Genomic DNA, 9,412 nt, shown 5'->3' on the forward strand with positions numbered 1-9,412 from the left:
TAGAGTGGGACTAATGCCCTTAATATAATCAAGAGTATATCCAATAGCAGCCCTGTGCTTCCTTAGAACTTTCAATAATCTTTCTTCTTCATGTTCTGAAGGCTAGCACTAATAATAACGTGATATATCTTCTTTTAACCAAGATAAGCATATTTCAGAGTGTCTGGGGATTGTTTTAATTCAAACACAGGATCACCTTTAGGTGGAGGAGGACCTCCTAGAGTTTCAATAGGAAAATTGTGTTTAAGCAGAGGTGTTTGTTGGAAAAAGATTCTATCTATTTCATTTATTTCGCGCATATGCAAATCATTTTCATGGTCTAGCAGATATTGTTCCAAAGGATCAGTAGGAGGCACAAGAATAGAAGCAAGATCAATAATTTCATCCTTACTAGGAAAATCTTTCTTATGAGGTTGTTTGCTAAACTTGGAAAAATTAAAATCATGAGATTCATCACCAAAGCTAACACCAACAATTTGTTTCTCACAATCTATTTTAGCATTGACGGTGTTCAAGAAAGGTCTACCAAAAATAATGGGACAACATTCATCTTGTGGGGTGCTAAGAACAAGAAAATAAGTAGGACATTTTATCTTCCCAAACAAGACATCAACATCTCTAAGAATCCCAATTGGTGATATAGTATCTCTATTAGCAAGTTTAATAGTAACATCTATATCTTCTATTTCAGCAGGTGCTATTTCATCTTTAATTTCTTGATATAATGAGAAAGGAATAGCACTCACACCAGACCTAGGTCACATAACCCATGATAACAATGATCTCCTATATTAACTGAGACATCAGGCATGCCAACAACTGGTCTATGTTTATCTTTTCCTTCAGGTTTAGCAATTCTAGAAGCTTCATCACAGAAGTAAATAACATGCCCATCAATATTATCAACTAAGAGATCTTTAATCATAGCAACACTAGGTTCAACTTTGATTTGTTCAGATGGTTTGGGTGTTCTAACATAACTTTTGTTAACCACAGTTGAAGCTCTAGAATGTTCCTTCATCCTAACAGGAAAAGGTGGTTTTTCAATATAAGCTGTGGTAACAACTGGATCAACATTGTAAATGATAGTTTCTTCTTTAGCTTTTACCGGTTCTTTAATTTCTTCTTTAATTGGGGGTGATATTTAAACCACTTCTCCTTAGGGAGATCAACATGAGTAGCAAAAGATTCACAAAAGGAAGCTACTATCTCAGAGTCAAGTCCATATTTAGTGCTAAACTTTCGAAAAGCATCGGTATTCATAAAAGATTTAACACAATAAAACTTAGGTTCAATACCTGACTCTTTACCTTTGTCAAGTTCCCAATCTTTAGAGTTGTGTTTAATTCTTTATAAAAGATCCCACCGGAATTCATTAGTCTTCTTCATAAAAGAACCAGTACAAGAAGTATCGAGCATGGATTGATCATTACGAGAAAGCCGAGCATAAAAATTTTGAACAATAATTTCTCTCAAGAGCTCATGATTGGGGCATGAATATAACATTGACTTAAGCCTCCCCCAAGCAAGATCGATACTTTCTCCTTCACGAGGCCAAAATTATATATATAATTCCGATCACGATGAACTAGATGCATAGGATAAAATTTCTGATGAAATTCCAATTTCAAATGGTTCCAGTTCCAAGATCCAATATCATCACATAGCCTATACCACGTAAATTATTTTACCTTCAAAGATAAAGGGAAAACCTTCTTCTTAGCTTCATCTCCAGGAAAACCTGCAAGCTTAAATAATCCACAAATTTCATCCACATATATCAAGTGCATATTAGGATGTTTAGTTCCATCTCCTGCATAAGGATTAGCTAGCAGTTGTTCTAACATACCCAAAGGAATTTCATATTCAATACTTTAAGTAGGTGCACTAGGTTGATGGGTAACTAATTGTGGTTCCGGTCGAGGTGAAGAGACCCCGAACAAACCCCTCAAAGAATTGTTTTCCATACTAGCAAGTGACAATAAATTTCAGCATGTAGTAATAATGTTTCCTTACCAATTTCCACTTACCAAGAGCGCTTCACTCCCCGGCAATAGCACCAGAAAGCTGCCTTGATGACCCACAAGTGTATGGGGTCAATTGTAGCTCTTTTCTAAGTAAGAGTGTCGAACCCAACGAGGAGCAGAAGGAAATGACAAGTGGTTTTCAGCAAGGTAATGTAAAATTGTAAGTAGCGGAGTAGTTTGGTAGCAAGATAATTTGTAACGAGCAAGTAAAAATAGTAGTAACAAAAGTGCAGCAAGGTAGCCCAATCCTTTTGAGGCAAAGGACATGCCAAAACGGGTTCTTATGATAAGCAAAGTGTTCTTGAGGGTGCACGAGAATTTCATCTAGTCACTTTCATCATGCTGGCTTAATTCATGTTCGGTACTTTGATAATTTGATATGTGGGTGGACCGGTGCTTAGGTACTGTTCTTACTTGAACAAACCTCCTAATTATGATTAACCCTCTCACAAGTATCTGCAACTACGAGAAAAGTATTAAGAATAAATTCTAACCATAGCATTAAACTTTTGCATCCAATCGGTCCCTTACAGAATAGCGCATAAACGGGGGTTTAAGCTTTTGTCACTCTCACAACCCACCATCTAATAACTACTCCACAATATATTCCCTTAGGACCAAATATGGTGAAGTGTCATGTAGTCGACGTTCACATGACACCACTAAGAGAATGGCAACATACATACCATCAAAATATTGAACACATATCAAGTTCACATGATTACTTGCAACATGATTTCTCCCGTGACCTCAAGAACGAAAGTAATTACTCACAAATGATAAACATGCTCAAGATCATAGGGGTATTGAATAGCATAATGGATCTAAACATATAATCTTCCACCAAATAAACCATATAGTAATCAACTACAAGATGTAATCAACACATAGTTTCAATACAAAGATTGAACACAAGAGATGAACTAGGGTTTGAGAGGAGTTGGTGCTGTGAAGATGTTGATGAAGATAGCCCTGCCCAAGATGGGAGAGTTGTTGGTGATGATGATGACCATGATTTCCCCCTCTGGGAGGGAAGTTCCCCCGGCGGAATCGCTCCGCCGGAGGCAAAAGTGCTCCTGCCCAAGTTCCACCACGAGGCGGCGGCGCTTCATCCCAAATGTCCTCTCCTTAATTATTTTAGGTCAAAATGACTTATATACCAGAAGATGGGCACCGGAGGTGGGCCGAGGAGGGCAGCACTCACCAGGGCGCGCTTGGGCCACCCGGGCGCCCAAGTGGGTTGTGCCCACCTAGTGGCCCTCCTCTGGTACTTATTTGCTCGAATATTCATTAAATATTCCATAAAAAAATCTTCGGGGAGTTTCAGCTCATTTGGAGTTGTGCAGAACAGGTAGCTTGACGTAGCTTTTTAGGTCTAGATTTCCAACTGCCAGAATTCTCCCCCTTGGTGCATACCTTGCATATTATGAGAGAAAAGGCATTAAAATTACTCCAAAAAGCATAATTATACAATAAAACAACATAATTAACTGTAGGAAAACATGATGCAAAATGGACATATCATAGCCATGTCTCACATGTGAAAAGTGACGGTTCGAAGAGGAGTGAGTTCACCTTGTGTCCAATGGCGTATGGTCGAGGTCTCATCGTATGTCCTCTTGGGGCTTGGGGAGTAGTTGAAGTGTACATGCGGATGATCGTGGGATGCTCCGCATCACTACCCCTATTGAGAGTAGTGGAAATCGGGGTGATGGATTGTCCTTGTAAGGGGTAGACAGTAATTTCCATCTCGCAAACACTGGCTTCGGGCATCCGACGTGGGAGTGGATATTTTGCTGCTTGTTTTGAATTTTGGGATAATAAGCATCCACGTTTACCGTGGCAACTAAATTCGAATCCATTTTGTATTCTTATACGAATCTTTATAAATCATTCTATGTGTTTTTATATATCTTCAAAAGCACAACAAAGATGTATTCCATTGTCATATATGAATATGATTTACAAATGTCGGTACTCGAATTCAGAAGCTAGAATCCAGTTTAAGGTGAATTCAAATATTTGAAACCACTTTATGTCCAAATCAAGTGTCACACACAGCATAATGTTTACTCCCATTTAGATATGTACACAAGCGATGTCTCAAGATTCAAAATACTGAGGCAATCAACCAATAATGCACACAAACTGAACTTACGCTAGCTCTTTGTACATGCACATTGCAACTTCTTTTTCTCTTACAAGGTTCTACAAAGGAGTCCATGGCATCAATTTCTTGGATACGCAGTCCCAGTACTTCTTTCTTTCCACACTGCATTGGTAAGTCGAATGGTTAATCTGATAAGATGGTGCGGCCTTGATATGTTATATGAGGATGGGTTGTCAGACTAGTTGTAGAAACACACATCACACTGGCTATTACTGTATATATCATGCGATTACATTTGGCATATCGAGATCTAAGCAATCTACAATAGGATAAAAAGACAGGCATCCTTCACATTATTGGCAAACTCAGTTCATAGAAACAAGCAATTCAACCATTCTGTGAGTAAATCAAAAGAGCCACTGGAATATTTTTCACTACCCCAATCATACACGCAAAAGGGGCGACGCCACCGTAGGGGCTGGTATGGGCGGCCACCTCGGATGGCTGGAAAGTGTTGGCACCTAGTTTGAGTCGTCCAGGTTGGCCCAGGCTAGTTTTGTTCATCCCAACACACGAGCAGGCAATGTAAAAATGAAGAAAAACATTTCAATTTGGATGGGCCAATAACGTAAGTGCAAGGCAGGCCCTATAGCAGGCTCGCGGCACAAACGGGCGGCTCCCACATAGATCAACAGCAGGAAAAATCCCAATTCATTCGCTCCAGCCTCCAGTTTGTTCGCTCCTAACCTAGCCGCCGGTGGATAGACTGACACAGGACTTCCTCGCGCCCTCGTTGGACGCCGGTCGCCGGGCTTCAAGCGAATGGACGGACAAGAAGATGAAGATCCAACCCTAGGTGTAGCCTGCATGGGAGGCAGCGGCGGCAGCACAGGCATGGCATCGAGCTTGCACAAACAGACAGTCACATCTTACAAGAGCAGCATGCACAACGATCAGGTACATCACATCCCTGATTATATGTAATTCAACTATTCAATTTCTGGCCAATAGTTAAACCTGATGGTGTTGTAAAACTGCTTGTATATAGGGAATTACTTGAAGTCAAGCTCTTTTGCATCTGAACATGTATTCAAATAGCAGCTGAAAAGGAGTGTCAGAGGATTTGGATTGATTCAGATTCCCTAACGTAAGACATGGTCTACTCTCAAGATCAAGATATCTCTCATAACGACTGCAAAGGCATATTTATTACCCAGCTGTGGGATACTGCCCTAAAGCTGCTGTTTCGTCATCAGATAGCTCGGTTGTAGCTCCAGTTCCAGGTTTCGATTCTGTTCGTTTCATAATTTATTATAGGTGATGTTATGTTACATTTTGACGGAGGATTGAATAAGCTGGGTCATGAGAATGATAAGAAAATGAAACCAATTTCTGCTTTTTTATAAGTCCCCCAATCAATACTGAACTGACTAAACTTGATGTGTCTAATCAAGTTTCCGGTGCAAACATACAAGCTCGTGTTGTTCTTGAGCCTGAAGTGTCTAATGAATAGACTGCTAATGAAGGATTTGATGCAAACATTTTACATGCTCCTGGTGATGAACATATAGTGTCTAATGAGGGATCTAATGCAAGCATTTTGCAAGGTCCCATTGAAGGATTTAGTGTCTAATGATGATCTGCTATGTTGAGAGAGAGAGAGAGAGAGAGAGAGAGAGAGAGAGATTTGCAGGAATTAATGACAAGCAAATTATAGTACATTTTCATGGCGTGAGGAAACATCGAGGCCATCTACCAGAAAGTCCCCATATCATGACAACGTAGCATAAATACTTTTCTAATCTGTTGTTTGAAACTATTGGCATACTTGTGCAGGATAGATATATTGATATGCAGTTTGCGCACTGGTTATAGGTGCAATTACACTTTGATATTTTCAGCCGGAGAACGAATAATTCAAGCAGGTACAGTTCATGTTAGTAGTACTTCAACACCATGTTGCATTTTGTGTTTTTTGGTGCTTACATTTATAATCTGGAACTACTTTGGATCATTAGCTAGTTTTCAAAGTGCATGTAGCTTCACATTTCTCAAGTTATGTTGATTTCCGGTGTGCGAGTGACTTCGTATTTTGAAGTTAAATTTTTGCCCCTGGTAACTTAAATTTGTGGATCCACCACTGCACACAAATCATACACGTAGGCCAGTATGAATTAAATGAAAAGAGGGGACTTACGCTAGCTCGTTGTACAGGCTCACTTCAGCTTTGCTTGCGGTTGGGATGTTCCATGTTACCACTTGCTTGGATGTGCATGCCTTGTGTTCCTTGCATCCCCCTCTACATTTTTGACATGGCGAATGGTTGATCACATAAGAGGAATCGACCTTGCTATTGTACCGGAGGACAGGTACTTACAAGGTTATACCGGTGTGCAGGATGTGTGCTAGAACCCATAGTGCCATCATGCTTCGCTAATAAATGGTTTTGCTTATTTCAGATGATATTTCCAGAATAAATAAGAGTTAAAGTGTCACGCCCAATAAGCGACCCTATCCAAAAGGAACTCGAAGGTCCCACCAAGGATAGACCCGCATATTGAAACGCTTTTGCAAGGTGGATATCATTACATCAACATTACATAATAGATGGGGATACATACAAGAGGCATACAATGCCACATGAATACAACATCACAATACATAAGAGCATCATCCGACTACGGATGAATCACAAACAGAAACTCAAACAACATCCACCCTGCTAGCCTAGGCTGTCGACCTGGAACCTATCCCCTGATCGAAGAAGCAGAAGAAGAACTCAACGCAAGCAAGCATCGCTCTCGCGTCATGATCATCGCACAACCTGTACCTGCAACTGTTGTTGTAGTAATCTGTGAGCCACGAGGACTCAGCAATCCCATTACCATGGGTATCAAGACTAGCAAAGATTAAAGGGAGTGGAAGGGGTAAAGTGGTGAGGTTGCAGCAGCGACTAAGCATGATATGGTGGCTAACATACGCAAATAAGAGCGAGAAGAGAACAAGCGGAGCGGTCGTCAACTAGCAATGATCAAGAAGTGATCCTGAACTCCTACTTACGTCAAACATAACCCAGAAACCGTGTTCACTTCCCGGACTCCGCCGAGAAGAGACCATCACGGCTACACATGCGGTTGATGCGTTTTAATTCGGATCTAGTGTCAAGTTATCTACAACCGGACATTAACAAATTCCCATCTTCGTATAACCGTAGGCACGGCTTTCGAAAGATTATACCCTGCAGGGGTGTCCCAACTTAGCCCATGACAAGCTCTCGCGATCAACGAAGGAATAGACCTTCTCCCAGGAAGACCCGACCAGACTCGGAATCCTGGTTTACAAGACATTTTGACAATGGTAAAACAAGACCAGCAAAGCCGCCTGATGCGCCGACAATCCCGATAGGAGCTGCACATATCTCGTTCTCAGGGCAACACCGGATAAGTCAAGCTACGAGTAAAACCAGCCCTCGAGTTGCCCCGAGGTGGCCCCGCAGGCTGCTCAGTTCGGACGAACACTTAGACAAGCACTAGCCCGGGGGGGGGGGGCTAAAATAAAGATGACCCTCGGGTTGGCCGACCCAAGGGAAAGGGTAGGTGGTGGTGAGGCAAATGGTAAAACCAAGGTTGGGCCTTGCTGGAGGAGTTTTATTCAAAGCAAACTGTCAAGGGGGTCCCATAAATCACCCAACCGCGTAAGGAACGCAAAATCCGGGAACATAACACCGGTATGACAGAAACTAGGGCGGCAAGAGTGGAACAAAACACTAGGCAAAAGGCCAAGTCTTCCACCCTTTACCAAGTATATAGATGCATTAATAATATAAGAGATATTGTGATATCCCAATCAAAATCCTGTCCACCAAGAAGCAATCTTCAACTTCACCTGCAACTAGCAACGCTATAAGAGGGGCTGAGCAAAAACGGTAACATAGCCAAACAACGGTTTGCATAGGGAAGGTGTCAAAGGTTAGAGGTTCATGACAATTTGGGATGGCTTGATAAACAGGTGATAGGTAGCGCAGCATAGCGATAGAACAAAACAACTAGCATAGCAATGATAGTAGTGAGATCCAGGGTAGCGGTCACCTTGCCTGAAATCCCGCAAGGAAGAAGAACGAGTCCATGAAGAAGACGAACGGATGAAGCCGAACCAAGCGTAGACGAACGAATCCTCACGATCGCAACGAAACAGGAACTAACAAGAAGAAGCACACCACATAGTAAACACACCAAACATAGACAAGACATGATGCACAAACAAGCATGATGCAAGACAAGACTACATGAAGCTATTCATGGCAAGAGATGATGCAAGCAAGAGCAACACATCAAGGCAAGTTTAAATGAGGCCAGGAACAACATATAACAATTCTGGTAAGTCCTCATATGCAAATTTCGAAATTGGTACAGATCTGAATAAACCTTATGTTCAAGTTGTTAAACAGCAAGTTAAGATGCACAAAGATGATCTACACGAGGTTCTAGTCAAGTTACATATAAAGTTCATTTAGTTCGGAGCTACGGCCTAGAAGATATGAGCAAAACAAGTTAAGCATGGCATTGACGCAAAATGCATACAAACATCAAGAAAACACCTCAAAACAAGATAATATGAAGCTACATGCAATTCTAAGCAAGTTTCATATAGAGCACACTCAAAACGGAGCAACGGTTGAACACACACACATGGAACAAGTTTAAAGGACAAGCTGTCCAAAACAGCGACTAGGTATATTGCAAGCATCAAAACAACAAGCTACAGCATCTCAACATAATAACGAAAGGCATGGGCACGATGTACAGGTAATGCATTACAAAACATGAACACTGAGCTATCTCCATAAATCACTAGAACATGCTCAAACACACATGGTAAGATTGCAAGTTATAACAATTTCAGACTTTGCAAAAAATAACATCACGATGCAATGTTTAGAGCTATCAAACAACATGTTACAGGAACTTATAATGGAAAACAAAGGCATGGAATGAATCTACTAAATGCATAGATCAAAAGTCCCTTACTGACCATAAGCCAAAAAGGATCAGAAAATATGATGGCACCCACGTAAACATAGCAAGTTATTAAACAGATTCATACATGGCAGAAACAGAATTATGAAGACATGTAGATGAGCTTGTACCACTCACCACAGAGAAATACATGGCATGGCAAGGCACCCAACAGTAAGAAGGCATGTTTGTGAAGCTAAGAATGGCAAGAGTAAGTTCATAGGGTGCATGGAACACTAGCAAAACACATGGGAACAAGT

Source organism: Triticum aestivum, chromosome 1B, assembly GCF_018294505.1.
Source record: "Triticum aestivum cultivar Chinese Spring chromosome 1B, IWGSC CS RefSeq v2.1, whole genome shotgun sequence".
In the NCBI taxonomy this organism is placed as follows: Eukaryota; Viridiplantae; Streptophyta; class Magnoliopsida; order Poales; family Poaceae; genus Triticum; species Triticum aestivum.